Here is a 27,944-nt window from a genome sequence, read left to right as displayed (position 1 = left end):
TCTAAACTAAAAAAGGGGGAATCCAGACATTCTGTCTTTAGCCGGACACTTTCTTACTTACCAGTTAGTAAGAATTTATGGTCCTACCTCCAACCTGTCAGAACCGAATTGATGGTTCCTGCCTGGAGATTCCTGCTCACCAGAGTTGGACTCCCCTGTTGCTGTGTATAAATATGTCATGGAGAACTCACATTGGCTGCTGGATGCTGGCTGGATGCTGGATTCTTAAAGACAATAGTCTCATTTAGCCCTGGGACCAAACCATGGATCCATTTCGTCCCAGTAAATCTCTCCCTTTCAAATAAAATGTTAAAAACTTTCTAATCTTTATCTTGCCTCAGTTTCTCAGGTATTGCATGTTGAGTGATTAGAGCTGAAAAGAATCTTTAGTATTCAACACTATCTTACAGAAATTGTGAAGATACTTTAGTGGCAATGAAGGAGTATAGCTTCAAGAGAAATATAGTGGTGATTTTGGGGGGCTTCTGATTCCAAAATCCTCTGGCTTTGTTCCCCCCCCCCAACCTAGGAATGTTATTGTTCTGACAATCTAATTCTGAATAGACCACTCCTCAATTCATTGCTAATTGATAATCTGTTCATTGAGAACCAAATTCCAAAGACCACTCCTCTGGGCCATAGAATTACCGTGTCATTAGCTGGATAAATGTGTCTCCTTGCTTCTGTTTTTCTGCTGAATACTCTTGGAATCTAGTCCACTTGTAAATGGCATTACAATTACAATAAATTTTGACCCTTGACAAGGAAATATGATTCAAGCTTGCAAATCTTTTAAGACACTTTGTGATATTGGTCTGTGACCCCAAACTTTTGGGGTCCCCTTCCCCTTCCCAACCTCAATATTTGGTGGCCTGCTACAGGGAGAATCTGGCTTGCTCTGGCTTGATTCCCTCCTTGTCAAGGTAAGGCCCCCATTTTTTTCTCCTACAATTCTATAGTGGGATACTCCAAGCCACTGGGAGAAAGCTTATCTGGGTAGTCATGACCTCCATGCTCAGCAAGTTTTCCTTGACTAGAGAGGAAACTATATTGGGAAATTCTTGGAATTTTCAGCAAATTTAACTTTGTCACCCTTTCACCTTCTTTTGGCAAAGATGGCAAAGAGGGGACCTTCTTCTTCTGAAAATCCTTGAAAGAGAAAATCTCCTTCAACTCTGCCTCAATAAGGAACCCTGCCCCAAGGGAGAAACATTTATCTGGGTGGGGTCAGCTCAGTCCTGAAACTCATTGAATTCAATTCAAATTCTAGGTCTAGCTGAAACCCAGTGAGGAGCCAACTTGGGACTCCACCCATGGGCTCCCTTCAGATAAAGCTCTCATTATAAAAAGAGCCAAACTAAAACCCTCTCTTTGCAGAGGTTCCAAACATGCTAGCTCTATGCTTAGCATCCCAAAGAGCTTCTGTCCACTGGAATATTCTTTTTCCAGTGCCATCTTCTCTTTATCCTCACCTATTTCCTAACCAGACTTTATGCCTTTCTGTCAGGAATTCCAACCTTACTTTCAATCCCCATAACAAACCTCTTTTATCAATCTAGGTTTTCGGGTCTGTAAATTCTTTTACAGAGAGCCACTGTGCCACCAGAAGGGAGTCCCCAAAATTCCCTACCCTTGCGCCGAATCCCAAGGGGTTTTAGGGAAGCCAAAACTCTCCATTTGGTTCCCTGAATCTACTAGACCTTATCATTTAACTCCCTGACCACCAGAAATGCTAATTTCATTTTGGTTCCCTAAATCTAAACCTTATCAATGGGATAATTCTCTTTCTTATCATTTTGTCTGTGTCTACATCTCTGTGCAGAACGTCTATGCCATCTTTGTTCTGTGAGCTAGATTTTGTTACCTAGAAAGATTTAAAACACAACCAGCAAGGAGATTAATAGTTAGAATGTTGGGAAATTTTCCTAAAAAGCCTCTTTTCTATGGACTTCAGCTCTGACCAAGCTTGGGGCACAAAAAAGTTAGCTAGTTAAAATTAAAATAATATCTTAGATGCTCAAAATTTTGAAAACAATGATTAAGAAGTTTGGCAATTAGTGATTTTAAGATTGCAAGAAAAATTCCTGAAACATTGAGGTCCAGGAATTTGCCCCATTTTGAAAGAAAAGAAAAGGAAAAAAAAAAACAGGTAAATATCAACTTTTTGTTAACCTTTCCTTGACTGGAGTCCCCATTTTCCTTTGGGAAAGCACTCCAGAAAGTATTAAGGAAACCTCATATAGCCCAAAGCTCTCTGTTTTCTAACCCCTTATCTTAGATCAGATTGAAATTCACATTCTGCCTCCCCTGTAGAAATAGGGGAAGCAGCTGTGGGGACTCCACACAACCTTGACCAAACACTTTCCCAACCCAGTTTTAGGGGAATGTGGGTAAAGCCCAATGGTCAACATTCCCTGAGATTTAGCACCTGAAACTACCCTCAAAGGGATATCCTGGCACCACCAAGCATGGCAGTGTGAGGTGAGAAAGTCCCTCAGCCTCTGCATTTGGTAAGATTCTCTGTTTCAATTATGGATATGTATTAGCTATGTAACTTATGGCAAATTATTTTATCTCTGCCCAGTTTTCTGATTTGTAAATAAAAAGAACTGTTGTTATGAAGACCACATGATTACAAAAGTGCTTAGCATAAAACGTGCTATATTAATGTTAAAACTGCTTTATCAAATATAATTGCTTCATATTTGATAACTTTATGGGTTTGTTTTTTTTTAATGTGACCAACAGATAAATGATTCCTGTGTGTGTGTAAAGTAATTTGGATATGATAGTAAAAGCAATTTTAAAGGAGCTCTAATTAAACACCACTAAAAAGATCTATTTGCACTGATAGTGTTAACAGAAGAATTTGGGAATTTTAGGAAAACAGAAAAGCAATTTGCTACTCCTTTAAAAACTCTAGTTATTTAGAATCATACTTCTGAGGGCCCTGTTAGAAACTGACACCTTTTCTGGCTCACAAAAGAGAAATGATTTGCGTATCTTGGAAAATAACCGAATTGAAATTTAGTCTGCCTAGAACTAATCAGAATCTAAACTAAAGTTAAGTCAGTTTTAAAATCTGTTTTATCTCAATTTTAAGAATTTTTTTGTTTTCTACCTAAACCAAAAAGGAAACTTATTTAAGGGAATAGAAACTACAGCTAAGAATATTTGTTAGTCTTGTCAGTTCACCTCCATGTATGAGGTGTGCAACATCTTTCCCTCTTCACAGAGCGGGGGTATCCAACAGCACAGACCATGAAAACACTAAGAATAGTTGGGGTGGGCAATAGCAAGCATAGCCCCTTCTCTGGGGTCTCTGTCAATTCCCCTTAATTTGTAAGCTTGGCAGTTTTCTTGAAACCATCAAGGTAAGCAAGGTCATCAACCTTGAGAAATAAGCCCTGTTTAGGACTTATAGTTTCTAAACAAGGAATGTATTTACTAAGAAACTATAAGCTTGTATAATGATTGATCCTTTGCACCAGGATAAGTTTAAACATATAAAACATGAGTTTAAGTCTTGGTAAACTTTTAAAATAATGTATCTAGCCCTAAATTGCAATTAGTAGAATTTGCTATTAGGAATAAAATCTCTTGGGACTGTAACTGATATTCTTTTGAGTTCTGAATTTGATTGCCTGATCATTTAGTCAGTAGCCCACCATTTCAAGAAAAATGCCATAAATTACACATAGAATGCCTTCCTGAAATGTCTAGGTGAACTTCTTGTCTAGATTAAGAGTTAGAAAGACAACCTTAACCTCTGCTTAAGGTGGGATCCTTCTGACTCAGTTTCCCAGTTCTGTTTCTTTGTTTCCCATCTGCTTATTCCTGAGTCTGGCTATGAGATGAAGTTATTATTGCATGATCAGTTGTCAAATAGATATAATTAAGGATGATTTATCCCATCATGTATGTGCTCTCAGGCTTCAGCCTGAAGGACCTGTTTTGATGCTATTATAATTATGTCCCTGCTTTTTCCTCTTATAGCAAATTTCTATAATCAGAGCAAATAGTCAGTAGAAGCCATAAGCAACCCAAGAGACAAAATGGTTCTCTGTTCTAGATCTTAAAGATGATTTCTTTTGTATACCATTGCATAAAGACTCATAATTTATTTTTGCCCTTAAAGGAGCAAATCCAGGGGAACATAACTCCCCACCAACAGCCAGTATGGATTAGATGGTATCTTGATCTGCAGGCCCACCTGAGAGGCTTCTCTGACTACAGCCATACAAACCCTTAACTTCCAGTCCCTCTCCCTTCCACACAGGGCTATGAAGTTTTTGGGTATTTGCTGGGGGGGTGGGGAGTCTAAAGGCTCACATAGTCTTATCAGTTTGCTAAAACTCTGAAAGCTAAAACTGATCTCTTGCTCCAACCTTAGCCCTACCTACCTTTTACTCTGTATGGTGATGAAAGGGGAGGACAGGCCCTAGGGGCCTTGACTCCAGCTCTTCAACCCTATCCCAGATACCTTGCTTACTTCTCAAAGAAACTTGGCCTGCCTCAAAGCTAGCTGCCACAGCTCTTCTAATTGAGGAAGCCATTAAGCTCATCCTAGGCAACCATTGGAGGTTCTAACCCCCTCCCCCACACTGGGTTCAGACCATTTTGCCTTCCTAAGAGTTTTAGAATTGGGGAAAGGAATGAGTGAACATCTATATACACTCCAAATATGCCTTTCATATTTTGCAAGGAGATTATATGAAAAAAAAGGGGGGACTTTTGACAGCAAAAAGTTCTATTAAATATACAAGGGAGATAGGCTTGCAGATTCAGCTTCCTGTGTTGCTGCCCATTGGCTCTTGACCATGGTACTAAAATCTAGCTCCTTCTACCCCTTATATATAACTCCTTGCTAAAGAAAGGGGACACACCCTTTTTCCTTTGGGTGGTTTCAAACACTCTCAGGCCAGCTTCTAATCACAGAAATAAGCCAGTAGTAACTTCTTTCTGTCCTGCCCAGTTCTTTGCAGAGCAACATAGGCCCAGCCTTCACTTCTCAAATAACTTAAAAGGTGGCTGAGGCACTTAAGATCAGCTTTCTTTTTAGTTCTTGCTATTTTCCACTTTTTCCAGGCGTACTTTTAATTATACCTTGAGGATGAGAGCTTTGCTCTTAGTATTTTCTTATCAGCTCTCTCTGTGTCATTCTGTGGGCCCCTGCCAATGGGGAGATAACTCCTTGGTCAGGCTAGTGAATTCCACAGGGAGTGGGGCATTCAGGATTGTTGGCTGTGCCCTCAGTATCCTCCAGGCAGCTCCCATAAGCAACCTGAGGCATTATTTGCAAAGGCCCCATTTCCAAATGTCACCATTCCTACCCTGGGTGCCACCCCATTTGCACTACCTCCCCCGTAGGGGAATAACTTTAACCTGTTTTCTTTTTAACCTCTTTTCTTTTCAGAAAGGTACTCTTACCCACATAATAACTATAGGATATCCATTCCAAAATTATTCTGGCAAACTGGCTCATAAATGCTTCTACACCACCTTCCTTGAAGCTTCTTTATGACTTCCTGAGAACTAACATTGCGATTCAGATAATAATGTCATGTAATTATAATCATCCTTGGGGACAACTAACTAGAAAGCTACTGCAAAACTTGACCAAAAGTACCGTCTGTGCAGCTAAGAGATATGCTTTTCTTTATAAAATGTAAAATCTACTTCAATGATTCTGAGGGACCTGTTATGGTGCTTGCACTCCAAGTCATCTGAGGACTCCTTTGCCTGTGTATAATGCCACTGCTTCAGACATTGGCCCCATCCCTTCGAGGAGACAAAAGCAAGGATTCTTTGGTATTTATCCTAGGAAAAGCTGTTTGGATGGGAGGCTTTCATGATAACCTCATCACCCTCCCTGATGAGGTTTTGGTTTTGGGGTTCCCTTTCAGGGGCCCAAATAATGATGTCTAGATTTAGGGAACCAAAAGGAGATTAGGGTTTCTGGTGGTCAGGAAGTTAAATGATGTAGTCTAGTGGCAGATTCGGAGTTCAGGGAACCAAAATGGAGAGGTTTGGCTCCCCTACACTCCCTTGGGATTTGGCACAAGAGTAGGGAGTTTTGGAGAACCCCCTTCTGGCAGTGCAGCGATTCTCTGTAAAGGAATTTACAACCCCCAAAAGACTAGATTGATAAAAAGAGGTTTATTATTGGCATTGGAAGTCAGCAAGAATAGAAAGGCTGAATTCCTCAGTGGAGGAGTTCTGGCAGAGAAGTGAAGTTTAGAAAAATCCCAACAGAGGGGCATAAAGTCTCGTTAGGGAAATAGGTGAGGAAGATAGAGAGGGTAACACTGGAAAAGAATATTATTCCAGTGGGCAGAGGCCTCCTTGTCATAGTAAGCATGGAATAGCCGTCAAGTCAGGATCTCTGCAAGGAATTGTTTCAGGAATTGGCTCTTTTTATCTACAAGCTGGGTTTCAGCTATAGCTGGAATTTGAATAGAATTGAATGAGTTTCTTTAATTCAGTAGGGTTGGAATTCTTTTGCTCAGGACTGAACCAAACCCACCTAGATAAACCACTTTATCTGATTCCTTGGGATGGTCTTCTGACTGAGGCAGAATTGAAGGAGATATTCTCCATCAAGGAGTTTTAGAGTTTTAGGGGTCCCTTCTTCATCCCCAGTCTTTGTCTGGATGGGGTTCTTGGCTATTGTCTCTACTAACTCTGATTATAATTATTTTTTTGCTCATATTTGGCCCTTGCATTTTTAACCTACTAGTGAGATTTGTTTCCTCCAGGCTCCAAGGTATGAACTTCCACTATTTGTTTACCCTGAATACCTTTGACTGATTCTGATGCCCAGCACCCCTCTGAATGCTGCTGCCTCCATCTTCAAATCAAATGCCCCACTAAGCAGGAACAGCTCTACTCACCCTATCAGCATGGAAGCAGTTCCAGAAGATGAAACTTCCATTCCTTTGACCCAAATGAATTTGAGGGTTCAAACTGCTCAAAAGGGGAAATGAAAGACTAGGAAAAATAAATAGGGAAATAAACCGATGATTTTGGGGGGCTTCTGTTCCAACACTCTGATTCCGTCCTCTGGCTTGGCCTCCCACACCAACCTAGTAATGCTATTATTCTGAAAGTCTGGTTCTGAATAGATCACACCTCAATTCAGTGACTGATAATGACTGATAATCTGGTCAGCAAGAAACAAATTCTGGAGACCACTCCTCTGGGCCATAGAATTAGCATGTCAATGATAGAAAGCTAGATAAATGTGTTTCCTTGCTTCTGTTTTTCTGCTGAATAATCTTGGAATTTAGTCTACTTGTAAATGGTGTTACAATTACAATAAACTTTGCACCTTGACAAGGAAATAGGTTCAAGCCTGCAAATTCTTTTGAGACACCTTGAGACACTGGTGTATGACCCCAAATTTTGGGGATTCCCCCTTCCCAATCTCAACAGCAAGGAGACACCTTTGGTTAAGGTATTAATTTTTACAAACCAAAGCCTCTGAACTCAAAAGAGATTTATTAAAGAATAGTATTTAGAGTCCCCTGAATTATAAGAATGGATAATGTGGGCTCCAAATCTTTATTCAGGCAATAACAGTGTGGCAACTACAAAGACAAATGTTTAGCTTTTCCTTTTTGTATATAACAAGTCCCATTTCTGACACATGTTAAAAATCTTCTCTGTAAAAATTAATGACCAAACAAGAGATAGAATGAATTATGGAATATAAAATAGATAATTTTGATATTACATTAAAAATTTATTGTACAAACAAAACTAATGCAACTAAGATTAAAAGGAAAGCAAAAAGATGGGAAATTATCCTCAGATATGTTTACTGTAAAGTCTTCATTTCTCAAATGAATACAGAAATGAGTCAAATTTATAAGAATACAAGCCATTCCCCAATTGATAATCAGACTATGATTAGGCAGTTTTTGGATGAAGAAATCAAAGCTATCTATACTCATGTGAAGAAGTGCCCTAAATTACTTTTGATTAGAGAAATGCAAATTAAAGCAACTCTGAGGTACCACACCATACTTAATTAAAGTGGCTTATATAAAAATGATCAATGTTGGAAAATTGGAACACTAATGCACTCTTGTTAGAGTTATGAACTGATCCAAACATTCTGGAGAGCAATTTGGAATTATGCCCAAAGGGTAATCAAACTGTGCATCCTCTTTGATCAAGCAGTACCACTATTAGTTGGTATCTACTTCTCTGCCACTAGTCTTTCTTCCTACAGCCAAACTTCTCCTGCTTTCCATGTTATAAGATCTCCCAAGAAGATCACAAAAAAAAAGCAAAAAGGACTGACGTGCAAAAAATATTTATAGCTGCCCTTTTGATGATGGTAAAATATTAGAAAATGAGGGGTGGGGTACATGTAACTATTGTGTGATAAGAAGCTATGAACAGGCAGATTTATCAGCAACATTTCATGATGATCAACTATGAATAACTCAGCTCATCTCAGTAATACATTGATTCAAGACAAGTACAAGGGAAAATATTAGCCATATTAAGCTAAAGCTCTGATAGAATCTGAATGCAGATCAAAGCATATTTTTTTTCACTTTGTTCTTTATTGTATGTTTTTTTCCCTTTTGATTCGTTTCTTCTTTCATAACTGTGACTAATATGGAACTTTATTTTATACGATAAAATATATAACCTAGATCAAATTTCCTATCTTTTTTGTAAGAGGAGAGAGAGAAAAAAAATTTGGAACTCAAAATCTTATAAAAATGAATTATCTTGATATGTAATTGGGGGGAAAATAAATACTATTTTTAAAAAATCTTCCCAGCATGGTTATTTATATAGAATAAGATATTAATTGCTTCCTTCACTTCCAGATCTATACTTTGGAATCTTTGACTGTAGTAATTGACTGAGAGAGACAAGAATATATGATTGCAATGTTTTCCTATTTACTCAAAGATTAGTAATATGGGAAATATGGAAGATACAGTGTTATTCATGGCACAAATTGTGGAGCCTTTTGGATTTGGGAAAAGCAAAAAGGTGCCATACCATTTACTTTCTTCCCAACCCTATATCTCCATGTTGGATCCCCTGGAAATTACCTCTCTGAGTTTAAGGTGTTTATTTTGTAGGTCCTCCTTCCTAGAACTATAGCTCATAAGACCCCATGAAAGGGAGTAAGACTGAACTCTGGAATAGATAAGGTTTCTTCAAATTATTACCAATATAATACTCTGTGATTAATAGACAAATCCTCAGGAAGGACTTTAGAAGATGAAAGTGGTGAAGTATTGGGAGGTGTCTTGCTTTCTAGATAAGAGAGAGGTGAAATTGCACCCAGAGATAACAAGATAAGACATATTTATTTAGCATTTACTGGTACCATGCTGATATTGCTAGATACTATGGTAAGTGCTAGAGATATAATACAAGCAAGGAGAAAAGATTCTACCTGCCCTCAAGAAGCTTATATTCTGATGAGACAATACACCAACCACACAAAAGACAACTGAAAAGGAATCAGATGGGATTGATGGGGACTCCTGAAATTCAAAAGCAGAGGCAGAAGGAGACTAAAACATGGTATGAGTCTATCCCCAAATTGGATATTTGGAGAAAAGTCCACCAATAAGAGAAGGGAGTAGGAGAAGACAACAATAGTTCCAAGGAAAGAAGGTACTTGATTCTGAGAGGAAGTTCCAGGATAAAGGTAGTTGAGGCATGGTAGTGAAGTTGTAAGAGTCAAAGGCAGAGCTAGGAGGGGAATAGACATGGCCTAACAGTCTAAACTCTTTTTTACACTTCATTTGAGATCTTAATCCCTGTTGTCTCTGTTTTCTACTCCTTATTTTCTGTGATTTTGTTAATTTGGCTGGGGAAGAAATCCAATTCTTTAGCAGTACCCTTATCAATACCCCTCAAGAATATAAGGAAGAATGACAGTTATAGGATACTAGCTAACTGATGCAGGCATGAGTTTAGGAGGAGGGCTAGATAGGATGGCTTAGATATGTAAGGAACTTGGATATGTACAACAAAGAAGCATTCCCCGAAAGATAAATAGTAAAAGGAGGGGGCAGCTAGGTGGTGCAGTGGATAGAGCACTAGTCCTGAATTCAGGAGGACCCTAGTTCAAATCTGGTCTCAGACACTTAACACTTCCTAGCTGTGTGATCCTGGGCAAGTCACTTAACCCCAGCCTCTGGGGGGGGGGGAAAATAGTAAAAGGACATAAATAGGCAATTTTCAAAGGAAGAAATTCAAACTAACAATAGCCAATTTTTAAAATTGCTAATAATTAGAGAATTCAAATTAAAGTCAACCTGAGGTTCCCCTCCCATAATCATCAAACTGATAAAGATGACAAAAACCAAAATGACAAAATTTGGAAAGGCTTTTGGAACCTGACAATACTAGTACAAGTGGAGCTTGTGGTGGAGCTGCACATATCCAATAATTCTGGGAAACATTTTTTTTTTATTATAGCTTTTTTATTTACAAGATATATGCATGGGTAAATTTTTCAGCATTGACAGTTGCAAAACCTTTTGTTCCAATTTTTCCCCTCCTTCCCCCCATCCCCTCCCCCAGATGGCAGGTTGACCAATACATGTTAAATATGTCAAAGTATAAATTAAATACAATATATGTATACATTTTTTTTTTTTGCTGTACAAAAAGAACCAGACTTTGAAATAGTGTACAATTAGCTTGTGAAGGAAATCCAAAATGCAGGTGGATAAAAACAGAGGGATTGGGAATTCTATGTAGTGGTTCATAGTCATCTCCCAGAGTTCTTTTGCTGGGTGTAGCTGCTTCAGTTCATTACTGCTCTATTGGAACAGATTTGGTTCATCTCATTGTTGAAAATGGCCACATCCATCAGAATTGATCATCATATAGTATTGTTGTTGAAGTATATAATGATCTCCTGGTCCTGCTCATTTCACTCAGCATCAGTTCATGTAAGTCTCTCCAGACCTTTCTAAAATCATCCTGTTAGTCATTTCTCACAGAACAATAATATTTCACAATTTATTCAGCCATTTTCCAATTGATGAGCATCCACTCAGTTTTATGGGAAACATTTTAGAACTATAGTCCCAAAGTTACTAAACTGTGCCTTCTCTTAGATCTAGTTATCTCATTATTAGGCTTATATTCCAAAGAGAACAAAGCAAGAGGAAAAGACTTACATGTTAAAAAATATTTATAGCATTATTTTTCATAGTAGCCTTATAGAGGGCTGAAACTCCAAAAAGATATGCTTGAATCAGACAACAGCACTTAAGGCTAATTACCTATTTGATATGAGACAGTGACTCTATTAGCATATGTCTGGATAAATGACTTTTCTCACCATTAGTGCTGGGCTGAATGTTTGGTGTTAAGATAATCATACACAAGAATTGGAGGGCAGAGGGAGAGGGGCCAGAGAGGCACTTGGCGGCAGGACGAGGAGAGAATTGGTGACTCTGGACTATTGAATCCAGGATTTTGCTTGCCTGCCTCTTTCACTTCTCCCTCTAAAGACCAAGGACTTTAATTTTTCCTGACTCTGGCTGACCCCGAGGCCCTCCAGGGAGAAAGCCCATTCCTTACATAGCCCCAAACTAGAAACTAAACCATTTACTGAGGAGGAACTAAACAAATTATGGTATATGACTATTATTGTGTCATAAAAAATGGTAAAATGTATAGTTTCAGAGGAAAGTTTTAGAACTCTGATCAATATAAAGATAAACCAGGAGACCAGAGGACTGAAGATGAAACACATCACCTACTTCCTATCACAGAAATGAAGGACTGAAAATGAAGACTGAAACATGCATTTTTTGGAAATTTGTTTCCGGAAATATGTGTATTTGTTGAGTTTTAATTTTATTTCTAAATTGTTCTATGGGGAAGAAAGGACAGTGAGAGGTAGAGAGACAAAAAGATTGCTTTAAAAGAAAGAGAATGGCCTTGGCTTTTTCTCTCAATTGAGGAATCCATAGCTTTAGAGAAGAACTTTCTCTCTTAGGATTTTATATATCAGTGCTAATTTAGACTCCACATGAGAAGGTTGAATAAATTACTAATAAATAAAGATGCTAATAAGGCCTAACTTATAGTTAGTTATAAATGGATATGTCTATTTTTATTCTATAGTAAGCAATATCAATTTATTTATATTTCCCAGGTCAGAGAAAGATAACACTTGAGTTACAAAAATCTAAAAAGTGAAACCATATCCATATATATTATTGATAGGAGCATTGAATTATAACCCCTTCTACATCACTGCTTTTTTGTGACTGAGGGAATTATATAACTCAATGAAACAATGAGCTATGCCATGCAGGGTTACCCCAAGACAAATCATAACAGAGAGTTCTTATAAAAGGTGAAGAAGAAAATGAAGAAGAAAATGTCAAACCACTCCAGTGTCTTTGCTAAGCAAACCCCATGGACAAAATTAGAATGATAAATGATGTGACACTAGAAGATAACTTAGGTCAGAAGGTGTCCAATATGTTACTGGTGAAGAATAGAAGACAACTAAAAGTAGCTCTATAACAAATAAGGCAAATGGGCCAAAACCAATTGGAAAGTCAGCTGTGGATGTGTCTGATGACAAAAGAAAAGTCCAATATTGTAAAGATCGGTATTGCATAGGAACATAGAACATAAGATTTACAAACCAAAGTAAGTTGGATGTCATGAGACAGAAGACGAAATGATAAAACATTTTAAGTGTCAGTCAACTTAAATGATGAGAAGGAGTGAATTTAATTCAGGTGACCATTATATATATATATATTATTGTGGATAAGAAAAGGAGTAACTTTCATTGTCAATAAAAGGGTGAGAAAAGCAGTACTGGGCTATAATCTCAAAAGTGACAATGATGTCTATTTGAATCTAACATCTTTAAAAAATAACACCAAAAATATCATATAATATAAAAATATGTTTAACAGATTACACTTACTTAACCTTTATCAGATAGCTTTCTGTCTGGGGGAGGGGGAAGGTAAGTGAAGAAGACTGAAAAATTTGGAATACAAAGTCTTACAAAAATTAATGTTGAAAACGATCTTTACATGTATTTGGAAAAATAAAATATTGTTGAGAAAAAAGATGTCATAGTCATCATAGGGATTAGAGTGATAAAGTAAGAAATTTAAAAATAATTGTAATAACAGGCAAGATTGGTTTTAGTGTACAAAATGAAGTATGTCAGAGACTAATAGAATTTTGTTAAGATAACTCATTTATCGAACCAACTACACCCAGCAAAAGAACTCTAGGAGATGACTATGAACCACTACATAGAATTCCCAATCCCTCTAATTTTGTTCACCTGCATTTTGGATTTCCTTCACAGGCCAATTGTACACTATTTCAAAGTCTGATTCTTTTTTTTTTTTTTTTTTTACAGAAAAACAACTGTTTGGACATGTATACATATATCATATTTAATTTATACTTTAACATATTTAACCTGCTATGGGGGGGGGGGGGAAGGAGGGGAAAAATTAGAACAAAAGGTTTGGCAATTGTCAATATTGTAAAATTACCCATGCATATATCTGGTAAATAAAAACTATTAAAATAAAAAAGAAAGAAAGAAAGAAAAAGATAACTCATTTATCATAGCAAATATTTTTTCAACAATTCAAAAAAATTCAAAAACTGGACATCATCAAATGGTCAATATTGAAATCAGAATGATGATATTCTTTGTAGTCAAAGGTGAAGAAGCTCTATACGGTCAATAAAAACAAGATCTGGAGCTAACTGTAGCTCAGACCATGAGCTTTTTATTACAAAATTCAGACTTAAATTTTTAAAAGTAGGTATAATCATCAAACTGTATAGATATGACCTAAATATCACCCTTATGAATATGAAGTGGAAGTGATGATAAGGTTTATGGGATTATATCTGGTAGACAGAAGGCATGAAGAACAAAGAACAATATTGTGCAGGAGACAGCAACAAAAAATATTCCAAAGAAAAAAGAAGAGCAAGAAAAAAAAATAGTTGTCTGATAAAGCTTTACAAATAGCAGAGGGGAGGAAAGTGAAATGTAAAGGAAAAAGGAAAAGATATACCCAATTGAATGTAGAATTCCAGATAACAGCAAAAAGGGAAAACCTTCTGGTTTTCTTTTTTCTTTTTAAAAATTATTTATTTATTTTTAACAAATCATTTTTAAAATTGAAACTTATTTTCAAAACATATGCAAGGATAATTTTTCAATATTGACCCTTGCAAAACTTTGTGTTCCAATTTCCATCCCCTTTCCTCCTTCCCTCCCCTAGAGGATAAGTAATCCAATATATGTTAAACATGATAAAAATATATATAAATTAAATATAGGCATACGTATTTATACAATTACTTTGTTGCACAAGGAAAATCTGATCAAAAAGAAAGAAAGATGAGAAAGAAAGAAAAATTTAAGCAAACAACAACAAAAGAAGTGAAAATGCTAAATTGTGATCCACACTCAGTTTCCACAGTCCTCTCTCTGGGTGTAAATGGTTCTAATCATCACAAGATCATTGGAACTGGTCTGAATCATTTCATTGTTGAAATTGATCATTGTATAATCTTACTGTTGGTGTGTACAATGATCTCCTGGTTCTGCTCATTTCACTTAGCATCAGTTCTTGTGAATCTTTCCAGGCCTCTCTGAAATCATCCTGCTGAATGCTTCTTCTAGAACAATAATATTCCATAGCATTCATATAACAACTTATTCAGCCATTCTTCAATAGGCCTACACTCAGTTTCCAGTTTCTTGCCACTACAAAAAGGGCTGCCACAAACATTTTTGCACATGTGGGTTCTGAAGGATTTCTTAAATGAGCAATGCAATCATCATCACCAATGCAAAGAAATAGAAGAAAATAATAGAATTGGAAAGACATGAAATCTCTTTGAGAAATATCAAGAGAATATAGAGATGTCAAGGAAATACTTTATACAATGGGCCACAGATAGTGGGGAAACTCTGGGTTAAGATATAAGATCCTTCAGCCCAGAGGAAACCTGATGACAATATCTGGTTTAGTTCCCCACCTCCCTTTGGTACCCACCTATCTTCCTGAGAAGTCAGGGAGGACGTGATCACTTCCCTTTGGTGTCCTCACCTTTTCCTGAGAAGTCAAGGAGTGTGTGACCACCTGTGTTCTACTTGAAGCAAGGGATACTTACAGCAAGAGGTATTTTACATATCAGTGTGCTTATAGTTAGCACATATGCAGGGTGATTGATGAGATAATGGTTCTCTAGTTTCCACATACTTAGTGTGCTGTAATGATGTAATCATACTGAGCTATTTAAGGGCTGAGAGGACTGGAAATGAGACATTCTATCTTTGACCATCCTCTTGGTGGCTCTCCTGCCTCATGCACTCCTACACTGACACCAAGACCATTCTGGAGGTTCTCCAGAAAGCTAGCCTGAACATTACTATAAGGACTTTTTTTTTTTTTAATTTTCCTGTTTTTTGCTTTTTTTAATTTCTTTTCTTTTCTTTTTTTGGCTGAGGCAATTGGGGTTAAGTGACTTGCCCAAAGTCACACAGCCAGGAAGTGTTAAGTGTCTGAGACCAGATTTGAACTTAGGTCCTCCTGACTTCAGGGCTGCTGCTCTATCCACTGAACCATCTAGCTGCCCCCAACTATAAGGACTTAAAAGAAGTGGAAGAGGTGGTAAGAATGCACAAAAGAACTACATAAAAAATATCTTAATATCATCAATAATATGCAAGCTGGAGAATGAAGTGAAATGATCCTTAAGAGGCATGGCTAACAATAAGGTTGGTGGAGATTATGGAATCCTAACCACGCTATTTAAAATTCTAAAAGATGATGCTATTAAAGTGTTATACTCAATATGCCAGCAAATTTGGAAAATTCAATACTGGCCACTGAATTGGAAAAGAACAAGTTTATGTCCCAATCCTAAAGGAGGCAATGCCAAAGAACATTCAAATAGCCTGATAATTTGTTCTCATTTCACAAGCCAACAAGATTATGTTTGAGATTCTACAAGCTACCCTTCAATAATATGTGAACTAAGAATTGCCAGGAGAATTAATCTCTCACATCTCTCAGATTGGCTAAGATGACAGGAAAGGATAATGATAAATGTTGGAGAGGATGTAGGAAAACTGGGACACTAATGCATTGTTGGAATTGATCCAATTGGAGTTGTGAAATGATCCAGCCATTCTGGAATGCAATCTGGAACTATGTCCAAAGAGCTATCAAACTACTGGGTATGTATCCCAAGGAAATCATAAAGGAGGGAAAAGGACCCACATGTACAAAAATGTTTGTAGCAGCTCTTTTTGTAGGAGAAAAGAATTGGAAAAGGAATGGATGCCCATCAATTGGGGAATGGCTGAACAAGTTGTGGTACATGAAGGTAATGGAATATTATTATTCTTTAAAAAATGATGAATAAGCTGATTATAAAAAGACCTGAAAAGATTTATATGAGCTGATGCTGAGTAAAACAAGCAGAATCATTGTACACAATACATTGTACACAATAACAGCAAGAATGTATGATGAGCACCTATGAAAAACTTGGTTCTTCTCAGCAATTCAGTGATCCAAAACAATCCCAAGAGATTTGGACAGAAAATGTCATCTGCATCCAGAAAAATAACTAAGGAGACTGAATGAATATCAACACATTTTTTGTTTTTTGTCTTTTGTCTTTTTTTTTTTATTTCTCCCATGGTTTTCCCCTTTTGCTCTGATTTTTCTTTCCCAACATAATTCATAAAACAATGTGTATTAAAAATAAATAAAAAAAATTTAAGAGAATTACCAGAGGAGCAGGCTAGTTTTCAAAAAGGCAAAGGAACTAGAGAATAAATTACCAAAATCCACTGGATTATAGAGAAAGTAAGAGAATTTCAGAAAAACAACTACTTCTGCTTTGTTGATAACACAAAATCTTTGATTGTGGGGGAGCAAGATGTGGGAAGTCCTTAAAAATATGGGAGTATCTGATTGTCTTACTTGACACCTGAGAAACCTGTGGATGGGTCAAAAGCAACATTTCAGGTCACACATGGAATAACTGGTTTAAGAATGGGAAAGGAGTAGGACAAAGTGAATATTATCACCTTACTTATTTATCTCATATGCAGAATACATCATCTGAAATGACAGGCTGAATGAATCAAAAGCTGGAGTAAAGATTTTTAAGAAGAATATCAACAATCTCAGATATGGAGATGATACCACTCATGGCAAAAAGGTGAAGAATTAAGAAGCCTCTTGATGAAGGTGAAAGAGAAGAATATAAAAGCTGATTTGAAGTTTAGTAGTAAAATAAACAAAACAAAACAAAACAAAAAACAAAAACAACTAAGATCTTGGCAACTGGTCTTATCTTTGGCTAATAGAGAAAAAATGGAAGCAATATCAGATTTTATTTTCAAAGATACAGATAGTTATTGTAGCCTTTAAATTAAAACAAAACAAAACAAAATATAACACCAACAATAACAACAAAACACTCCTTGGAAGGAAAGCTTTGGCAAATCTAGACAGCATACTAAAAAGCAGAGACATCACTTTACTACAAAAAAAGACCCTGATATCAGGAAAGATTGAAGATGAAAGGAAAGGGGATAGCAGAACATGAGACAGATAGTGTCACAAACAGTTGAACTTAAAATAACAGAATTAGAGACCAGATAATATAGAAAACACAAAAGCATTTAAACTTTTTGTAGTCTGTGATGTTCTGTTTCTCTAAATTGTAATCATTCTCTTGGGGGCAGGATTCTTGGGGGGCTTCTGGAGGCAGCCTTAGTTTCAGGTCAGAATAATACTCCAAAATCCAGGCAGGAGTTAAAATCCAGATCGTTTATTCAAAATCCTGAATCTTTTCCTGGGGCCTGCTTAGTAGAGGCCTATCTCTCTTCTTGGTTCCCTGAAAGCTCTTGTCAGAATGTCTCCAGCCAGCCCGAACATCGAAGTGGGAATGAATCAGATTCCACCTCCGAAAGTGTGGGATTGTGGGTTTCTGTCTTGTGAATCTCCCGGAAGTCCATGAACAGGCTTTTCCTTTAGACTTGTGAATCTCCTGGACTTGCTCTGAATCTCCTCGAGCTTCCCTGTTCTCCCCTTCATTCCCTCCTGACTCCCAGAGAGTGGGCTTTTATATGCTCTCTAAAGGTGTGAGTCTAATGTGTGGACCAATGAGCGAACTCCTTTAAAGGTTTGAACTCCTTTAAGGTGTGAACCAAGTACATTAGCTTGTCTCAAGTTCTGGCCCATAACATCTATAAGAATCCTAACAGTAGTCCTGCATTTAAACTTTTTTTCTTTAAATCCTGTAATAATCTTACAATATTGTGAGAAAAATACTTTCTAAATCTTAAAACCTTTTACAAAAGTAAACTAATTTTAATGCAAGCTATGACTAATGTGAGCACTAGAAGAAAGAACCTCAAAAAATGATTTAAAGAGAGCATATTCCAGAAACTGGAAACTGCGTGGAAGCCCATCAATTGAGAATGGCTGAATAAATTGTGGTATATGAATGTTATGGAATATTATTGTTCTGTAAGAAATGACCAGCAGGATGATTTCAGAAAGGCCTGGAGAGGCTTACATGATCTGATGCTGAGTGAAATGAGCAGGACCAGGATATTGTTGTATACTTCAACAACAATACTGTATGATGATCAATTCTGATGGACATGGCTCTCTTCAACAATGAGATGAACCAAATCAGTTCCAGTAGAGCAGTAATGAACTGAACCAGCTACACCCAGCAGAAGAACTCTGGGAGATAGCTATGAATTCCCCATCCCTCTATTTTTGTCCGCCTGCATTTTTTACTTCCTTCATAGGCTACTTGTACATTGTTTCAAAGTCCGATGCTTTTTGTACAACAAAATAACTTTGAACATGTATACATATATTATATTTAACTTATACTTTCACAGATTTAACATGTATTGATTGGTTAACCTGCCATCTGGGGGAAGTGGTGGGGGGAAGGAGAGGAAAAGTTGAAACAAAAAGTTTTGCAATTGTTAATGCTGGAAAATTATCTATGCATAAAATTTTTGTAAAAATAAAAAATTTTTTTTAAAAAACAGCATATTGTAAAGCTTCAAGTGATTTGTTGATTAATAATCATTTCTCTTTCCCTAACGTTGTGTGACTGTGTTGTGTAATGCCACTTGGCATCTTTGGGCCTCAATTTCCTTATCTTTAAAATTAAAGAGATAAATTAGACCCTTCCACTTCTGAAGATTCTTGATTTTTAATGCCAAAGAAAGGAATTATTTGTTCAATTTTCTGATAAGTAGGTGCCCTCTGGTGGATAAAAAGAGAACATAGGTCTGTTCACCAGGTACTTCAGAATTTCTCACCTTTAGCTGTGGGTAAAAATAAATTCCTTTGTCTTATTTATACATATATATATATATACACTTATTTATATACTTATATATATATTTATTTATAATTTATACATATTAAATTATAAATAAATTTATAATTTATTTATATATGTATATATATTTATATACTTATATATATACTTATTTATACTTATTTATATTTATACACCGTAGTGTTAGGCTACTTCCTAACAGGGTGGTACTCTTCCTTATCAAGGACTCTTCGAACATCTCCGGATATACGGAACGAGATAGTCAGTCACCACACCCAATGAAGGTACATCAGGCACACTTTATTTGGTACAGCTCATGAAGTCTCTCTTTCTCCCTTGTCCCTTATATCTTCTCCCCAGATTTCCTCCGTTTACCCCAGGCCACATGCCTCAGCGACAGTCCTTACAGTGGAGGGGAGTGCTTGCCCTGCTCTTGGCACATACTCTATGCATGACTGTTTGTGACTTATTTCTCTTGCTGGAACACCAAGTGCACACCTGTCAGCAGAATACACACCTGGGTGCCTCAACCCAATTCTGGTTTGTAGTGTTAGCCAAGGCATTGTGTTATAGGGGTCATGGAAAACAGGTGGGGTAGAAGGTTTCAGGGCCCAAGACAGTGTTTGGTAAGGTCTGTAGCACAGCAGAACTCTTCAATATGAGAAGCAGAAAATCAGATATGATAACTAGGATGGGAGTTAGAATAAGAAAGTTTTGAGGGTACTGAGAGAAAGATGCGTGGCAGGAATCCTATGGGACAGTCATTTAGGCACTTTGTTAGCCTTGAGACAGAATGTATGCAGGAGAGAATTCATAAGTTGATGAAAAACCTTGGAATGACAGTAAAAATTGACAAGAAGAAATATAGTGTATGTTGGCAAATGTTTAACAATTGGTTCTCTGAAAAAAACAAAAACTTTTAAGTTTAATTTAGTAGAGAATTTTGGGAAATGGGTGAATAGGTCAGAAAATTCTGGGCTCTCCAAATTTCCTTCATAAACAAGACAAAACATCTCCTTAAAGTGAAGAGTAAAACAGTTGTCTTCCCAAGACTGTGAAAAGATCTCAGGAAAGACTCAACTAATTCTGTCTAGAGTAAAGTACAAACACCTCCAGATAAATAATGCTGAATCAACAAACAACAAGTCTTGCTGTTTTGTCTTGGGGACAGTTGGGTAGCTAGTAGCCTCAGCCTCAGGAAAACTTACCTCATAGACAATGTGGGAAACAAACTTCAGAGCAGGGAGGATTGAAAGATGCTCCACTGTTGCTGGATGCCAGGCCCAGCTGTGCTGACTACATGTAATACTGGGGCTGTGGCTGTGGGCAAGAAGGAGCAAAGTGCAGTAGCAAAGGGAGCAAAGATTCTGTTGGCTGTGAGTTCTAGGGCAGAAGGAAGATCTGAAATTTCCAGCTGTAGAAAGGACTGAAGGGAGCAATAGATGGCACTTGTGGGGATGGCCCAACTCAGGGCTCTAGTTATAGCTTAGGCTATAACTGAGGCCTGGGGCACCATTCCTCATACCACAGGATTAGAACCTAATTACAACAATAAGCTGCTAAAATTAAAATAAAACAAAATTTGAATAAAAAACTCAATAATCAAAGGAGGAAAACCCAACAATAGACAGTTACTCTTGAGAATAAAGAAGATCTAGGTTCATATTTAGAAGAAGAAAGGAAAATTTTTAAAAATCACTCCTACTTCAAAGAGAAACATCAAAAGATCACAAGCCCGAAAAGAGTTCTTGGAAGAACTTTAAAAAGACATCAAAAATAAAATAAGAGAGATCAAAGAAAATATGGGGGAAGGGGGAGAGAAAGCAATCCAAGGAAATCAAGGAAATTATGAAAAGAAAGTAAACCAATTGAAAAAAGAGATCCAAAAACTTAAGGAAGAAAATTAGAATTGGGCAAAGGGGAAGCAAATGACACATACGATTCAAAGAAATAATCAAATAAAAGGAAAAAGAATGACAAAATAGAAGAGAATGTGAAACATTTCATTAGAAAAACAACTGATCTGAGACAAGATAGAGGAGAGACAACATAAGAATTGTTGGACTACTGAAAATTATAATCAAAAAATGGATCTTGATAGAATATTACAAGAATTTATTAAGGAAAATTGCCCTGAAATTCTAGAAGAGGGGGATAAAGTAGAAATAGGAAAAAAAAAAAAATCTACTGATTAATACCTGAAAGAGAACCCAGAAGAAAAACTTGCAGGAATATCAAGTTGTTGTTTTTTGCCTTTGTTGTCTAGGAGGGCCTTGACATCAAAGAGTTAATACCATGACATGAATATGAATTGAATTGAAGAGAGGGAAATCTGTACACAATTATCAGCCTCACTTTCTCCTCTAGAGCACAGAAGAGAATAAAAGAAAATGTAAAAAGAGATTTGAAAATGACATGTAGTACTTTTTATATAGAGGTTTTTTTGTTTGTTTGTTTTTAAGTAAACAGTATGAAATGTAAAGTCGTGGTTTTATAGTAAATCTTTTTAGGTTGGGCTGTGTACATGGAAATATTTGGTTTTTGTATTTAAATTTAAGATGAATAAAAAAGGTCCTTAATATGCATTATTGCTATTTTTTTCAATTTCCTAAGTATAGGCAATTTGAAAAAACAATAAATCAAGCCCTAATTTGTAGTGTTTGCCAACTTTCTAAGTATTGGGGAAACAAATCTCTTTACTCAAAAAGGAAAGGGCAACATGAACATAAAATATTCCAAAAAACTAAGACTTTTGAAATGCCTTTTAGAAGTAAATACAAAATAAAATCAAAATAAATAAGTTTTCTGCGGGGGGGGGGGGGGGGAAGCATGGTTGCTGGGGAGGAAGAACACTAGAAATTTTGGGAATCAGGATAGATGTTCGTGCTTGAGCTGTGCCTAGAAGAAAGACAGGAATTCTATGAAGACTTGTGAGTAGGGAATGCACTCCAGGTATGTGAGGTCTCTAGTGCACAGAGATTGGAAATATGAGGAATAGAGAGAAGGCCAGTTTGCAATGATTGTAGTGTTCAGGAATGGAGCTAACAATGGAGTCTGCAAAGACTGATGGAAGTAATCTTCTGTGAAGAGCTTTAAAAATTAAAGAGAGAAGTTTATTTTTATTTTAGAGGCAATAGGAAGCCACTGAAGTTTATTGCGTAGAGGAATAACATGGTAAAATAAATACTTAAAGAAAATCCCTCTGGCAGCTGTGTAAAAGATAGATTAGTGTGGAGAGAGATTCAAGGCAAGATAGAACAATTAAGAGCCTTGTGGCAATAATCTATCTGAGAAGTGCAATGGCCAGAAATAAGATGATGGCTGTGTGGTAGAGAGAATAGATTGGATTTGGGAGATGTGGTAGAGGTAAGAATAGGAAGATTTAGTTACCAATCGTATGTACTGTGAAAATGAGAAGTCTAAGACACTTATCCCTCCATTGAAACTGTTATCTCCAAAGCTGCCTATTATCTTTTAATGAACAAATCTGACTCCTCCCCTTCCCACTCCTGGCATATATATTTCTTTTTTTTTTTTTTTAATTATTATTATTATTACTATTTTTTGGCAAACACATTTTTAAATTCATCTTTCTTAACTTCTCTGATGCTTTTGACATTGTTAAGCATCTCTCTTCCTGAATACTCTCTGCTCTCTGAGTTGTGATGACATTACTCTATCCCACTGTTCTATTTCTTTTCAATCTTCTTTACTGATTTATCGTCTATATCCTACTTCCTAACATGGATTTCCCCTAAAGTTCCATACTGGATTTTCTTATCTTTTTTCTCTCTCTATTTTCTTGATGATCTCATCATCTCCCAAGAGTTTAATTATCATCACTAAGCAGATGACTCATGGATTTATATTTCCAGGGCAAATCTCTCCCCTGAGTTTCAGACTTGCATTATCAATAGCCAGTTGAACATTTCCAAAAAGATGTCTTGGAGTCATATAAAACTCAACATGTACAAAACAGAATTTGTTTTCTTTCTCCTTACCTCTTCTCTGAATTTCTCTATTTCTCTGAGGGGCACCATCATCCTTTCAATCTTGCAAGTTCATTACCTTGACATCCTAGTATTTTCTCTCTCACCTTATGTATCCAATCAGTTACATAGTTCTCTTCTCCATATCCTCTATAATACAGCCAGACTGGATTTCTCTTTGTTATGCATAGACAGAACTCCATCTCTCATTCCTGGAATGCTCTTTTTCCTCGGCTCAGTCTTATGGAATCCCTCTCTTCTTTTAAGAGATTGTTTGAATATCTTTTCTGATCCCCTTTTTCTGATCTCTGAACTGTAAGTGCCTTTCTACTAATTATTTTGTATTGAATTTATATTGAATGATAATGCTGGTATGTTGTTTGGGGTCTGAAGAGGAAAACCAGGTGCTCCCCCTCTCTGATTCCCTTTTTCCTGTAGATAGAACCATTTTATTCCATCTTCATATGATGACATGGATGTGACTTTACCCTTAGAATTATTCAATACAGTTCATGCTTCATCATTGCCAGAATAGCCCTGGCTACTTACTGTTCCCTGCTGCTCAGTTGTATAATCTGGGGAAAGAATAGAATCCAGGATCCAATTTTGATCTCTGCTTATGGGGACATTAATAATATGTATATCAATAAAATATTATTTGGTTTTTTTCAAGCCCCAGCCAGTACAAATTGCAGCAATTGAATTAGAAAGAATTGAAAGAAAATGGAAAGGAAACCTTTCCTCTATGGCTACATCCCAGGCATTCATAGCCTCCTGCTTATCTACTTTTAATTTTTCTCTAAGGACACAGATGCAGACAATGAATGTGATCTCCTTTTTTGAGAACATCTAGCAAATATATAAAGTGCTCAATTTATTAAAGGAATGAAGAATGGGATATACAGGATCAATGAGAGAGAGCCATAGTGAGGTACAAGATAGAGAGCTCAAAGTTTCACAAATGTCATTCTTAACAAATATGGGAAGCTAGAATCTCTTCCCTATATCTCTCCATAACACCCTACCCATTAACAATAGAAGTAGCACTATCCTTGGGATCATTCTACTTTCATCTTCTCTTGTTCCCCTTCTAGTTGCGCTTAAAATTGAAGCTCTTGGGGCAGCTAGGTGGCGTAGTGGATAGAGCACCAGCCCTGAATTCAGGAGGACCCAAGTTCAAATCTGGTCTCAGACACTTAACACTTCCTAGCTGTGTGACCCTGGGCAAGTCACTTAACCCCAGCCTCAGGAAAAAAAAAAAAAATTAAAGCTCTTGAGTATGGAGACTGTGGCTTCATCTACTGTGTTTGAAGTTGCTTGAGTCAGTAATATGTAGCAAGCACCCTGCTTCCATACTATATCCACAGGTTCCTGGCCAACCCTTAGCTTGCACTTTATTTAATGTTATTGCTTCTGGATAGACATCTTCTCTTTTTTGTTGGGGAGACCTTTCAGTCATAATATTAAAACTCTCCAAGACTCAAATAGATAAACATTGATGAGCTCCTGATTGCATTCATATATTTATTCTGTATTTATTGTATTTATTGTAATACTGTATTCTGTACATAGGAGACTAACACATGAAGATGAAGGAAAAAACATTTAAGAAGTACCTATTATGTGCAAAAGTATTTTACAATATTACCTCATGATCCTCAGAACAATCCTGAGAGGAAATTACTATTATTATCAACCCCCATTTCACAACTGAGAGAAAATTGAGTTGACCAAGGACACACAGATAGTAAATGTCTGATGCAGGATCTGAACTCAGATCTTGTCTCCAGACCCAGTGCTCTATTCCATGCTATCTCACTTCCCATGAGCAAAAAACTTTTAAACAAACTTCTTATTTGAAGAGAGTTTGAGCCTGTTTATAAGAAAGCCATGATGACCTATAATGGAAGGTTTTTGAAGAAACATTGGAGAATAAATAGACATTCTGTAACTAATTCCAGTCTGTGCTAAGCTATGGGACTCTACCGAGAGGGAGTAGTGAGTACTTGACCTTTTGTGCACAATAAGTTTTCTGCCATGTTGTTGAGAAAAGAATAATGATTTGTGATTATGGGAATGAGTGTTGAGCTGGAGAGTCACAGCTAGTAGCTTGTAAACAGGGATGCCTTGACAAGGCCTCTTGCCTGTGAGAGAGTTGCTAAATTGCTGGATTGGCTCCTGTTCACATGCTGATCACACTTGCAAAAATGTATATCTACAAGGCTGTATGGCATAATAAACTGGAGCTCTTTTCAACTCTATTAGTTTCCCACCTCATTCACCTTTGAGATCAAAGGGCTTATATACTTTGAGCTCTTAAAAGATGGCCGCAACAATTATACTTGTGGCAAACCAGGACACTTTAAGAAAGACTGTCTTTCCTAAAGAAAGAAAGCAGATAATAGGAGTGGACTTAAAACACCATGTCCAAAATGCAGAACAATGGGACATTGGGCTTCAGAATGCATGCCCCCAAGGGACCCCAAAACCAACCTGGGGAATGACTGTGAAGTCCAGACTAACTCCCTAGAGGCCTCAGGGTCAGCCAGAGTCAGGATAAGCAAAAGTCCTTGGTCTTTAGGGGGAGAAGTGAAGGAAATGGACAAAACTTCCAGGAGTTTTGCCAAGGATCCCTCCTTGATTCTAGTCAGAATCTCCACACTTTTCTCCTCACCATCCTGTGGCCAAGTAAAGTTCTCTTGCCTCTCTCACTCTACTCCCTAATCCTTACCTACAATTCTCTCAACCCCAAGCATTGAGCCAGCATTAACTGAGAGAAGAGAAATTCCAAACATACTAATAGAGTTATTGTCCAATAGGTAATTAGCCTTAAGGGCTCAGTTGTCTGATTCAAGCACACCTTTTAAGAGTTTCAGCCCTTTACATCTCCTGCTTGCTTTTGTTCTAGAACAGAGGTGTCATGGCCCCCTGACTTCTCAGGAAGGGAAGTGATTGGCTAAGATGACAGGAACAAATAACGATGAATGTTGGAGGGGCTGTGGGAAAACTGGGACACTGATGCATTGTTGGTGGAGTTGTGAAAGAATCCAGCCATTCTGGAGAGCAATCTGGAATTATGCCCAAAAAGTTATCAAAATGTGCATACCCTTTGACCCAGCATTGCTGCTATTGGGATTATATCCCAAGGAACTACTAAAGAAGGGAAAGGGACCTGTATGTGCCAAAATGTTTGTGGCAGCCCTTTTCATAGTGGCTAGAAGCTGGAAGATGAATGGATGTCCATCAATTGGAGAATGGTTGGGTAAATCATGGTATATGAATGTTATGGAATATTATTGTTCAGTAAGAAATGACCAACAGGAGAAATACAGAGAGGCTTGGAGAGACTTACATCAACTGATGCTGAGTGAAACGAGCAGAACCAGAAGATCATTATACACTTCAACAATGATACTGTACGAGGATGTATGCTGATGGAAGTGGATTTCTTCAACATAGAGAAGAGCTAATCCAATTCCAATTGATTAATGATGGACAGAATCAGATACATCCAGAAAAGGAACACTGGGAAATGAGTGTAAACTGTTATTTTTACCTTCTGAATCCAATTCTTCCTGTGCAACAAAAAATTCGGTTCTACACACATATATTGTATCTAGAATATACTGTAATATATTTAACATATATAAGACTGCTTACCATCTGGGGGAGGGGGTTGGGGGAGGAAGGGAAAAAAATCTGAATAGAAATAAGTGCAAGGGATAATGTTGTAAAAAATTACCCATGCATATGTACTGTCAAAAAAAAAAAGTTATAATTATAAAATAAAATAAAAATTTAAAAAAAAATTAAAAAAATAAAATTAAATTAAAAAAAAAAAAAAAAAAAAAAAAAAAAAAGGAAATGATCACACCCTCCCTGACTTCTCAGGAATAGAGATGAAAAACACCAATGGGAAGTGGGGAGTCAAGCCAGATATTGTTAGTGGGTTTCTTGGCTGAAGGGTCTTACTAGAAACAGGTATACACAACCCATCAGCATGGGGAGTACTATACAAGGACATAGCAATAAACATATTAGCATATGTTTGGGAAAGTGGCCCTTCTCACAGTTGATGCTGGCTCAATGTTTGGAGTATACAGATAATTGTAGGCAAGTATTAGAGGGTGGAGTGAGACAAACCTGACTCACTTGGTGACAGGATGAGGAGGAGAAAGGTGGAGATTCTGGACTCCAGAGTTGAAAAGAGATCTTTGGGTAAACTCTTGGCAGTTTAGTTTGCCTGCTTCTCCCCCTAAACACCAAGGACTTTTACTTGTTCTGACTCTGGCTGATCCTGAGGCCTCCAGGAAGCTAGTCCAGACTTAACACAATTCTATTGTAATTGCCTTTAATCACCTTTGTTGAAAAGAGCCATCATGATAGTTTATAATCATATAACCTTGTATTACTGTGTACAATGTTCTCTTGTTTCTACTCACTTCACTTAGTATCAGTTCATATAAGTCTTTCCAGACTTTTATGAAATCAGCCTACTTATCATTTCTCACAGTCATTTAGACTTTGGTGTGAATAGAAGCTAACCCC

The 27,944-nt window shown here is 37.0% G+C and overlaps 2 protein-coding genes across 2 annotated transcripts in view; one reads left to right on the top strand and one right to left on the bottom strand.

Moving 5' to 3' along the window:
- Positions 1 to 4,540, bottom strand: part of SUSD6 (sushi domain containing 6) — a 123,811-nt gene extending 119,271 nt beyond the window's left edge. Inside the window, exons 1-2 of the mRNA XM_074290491.1 lie at positions 4,404 to 4,540; positions 62 to 224 (exon numbers count right to left, since the gene is read on the bottom strand). The gene's annotated coding sequence lies outside the window, so the exon portion shown is untranslated. The remainder of the gene's footprint in view (positions 1 to 61; positions 225 to 4,403) is intronic.
- Positions 1 to 27,944, top strand: part of CCDC177 (coiled-coil domain containing 177) — a 56,476-nt gene that overhangs the window by 10,085 nt on the left and 18,447 nt on the right. The gene's annotated exons all lie outside the window — the stretch shown is intronic.

The sequence above is a fragment of the Sminthopsis crassicaudata genome, chromosome 2, assembly GCF_048593235.1.
Source record: "Sminthopsis crassicaudata isolate SCR6 chromosome 2, ASM4859323v1, whole genome shotgun sequence".
NCBI classification, from domain to species: domain Eukaryota; kingdom Metazoa; phylum Chordata; class Mammalia; order Dasyuromorphia; family Dasyuridae; genus Sminthopsis; species Sminthopsis crassicaudata.
This window is presented reverse-complemented; position numbering and strand designations above follow the sequence as displayed.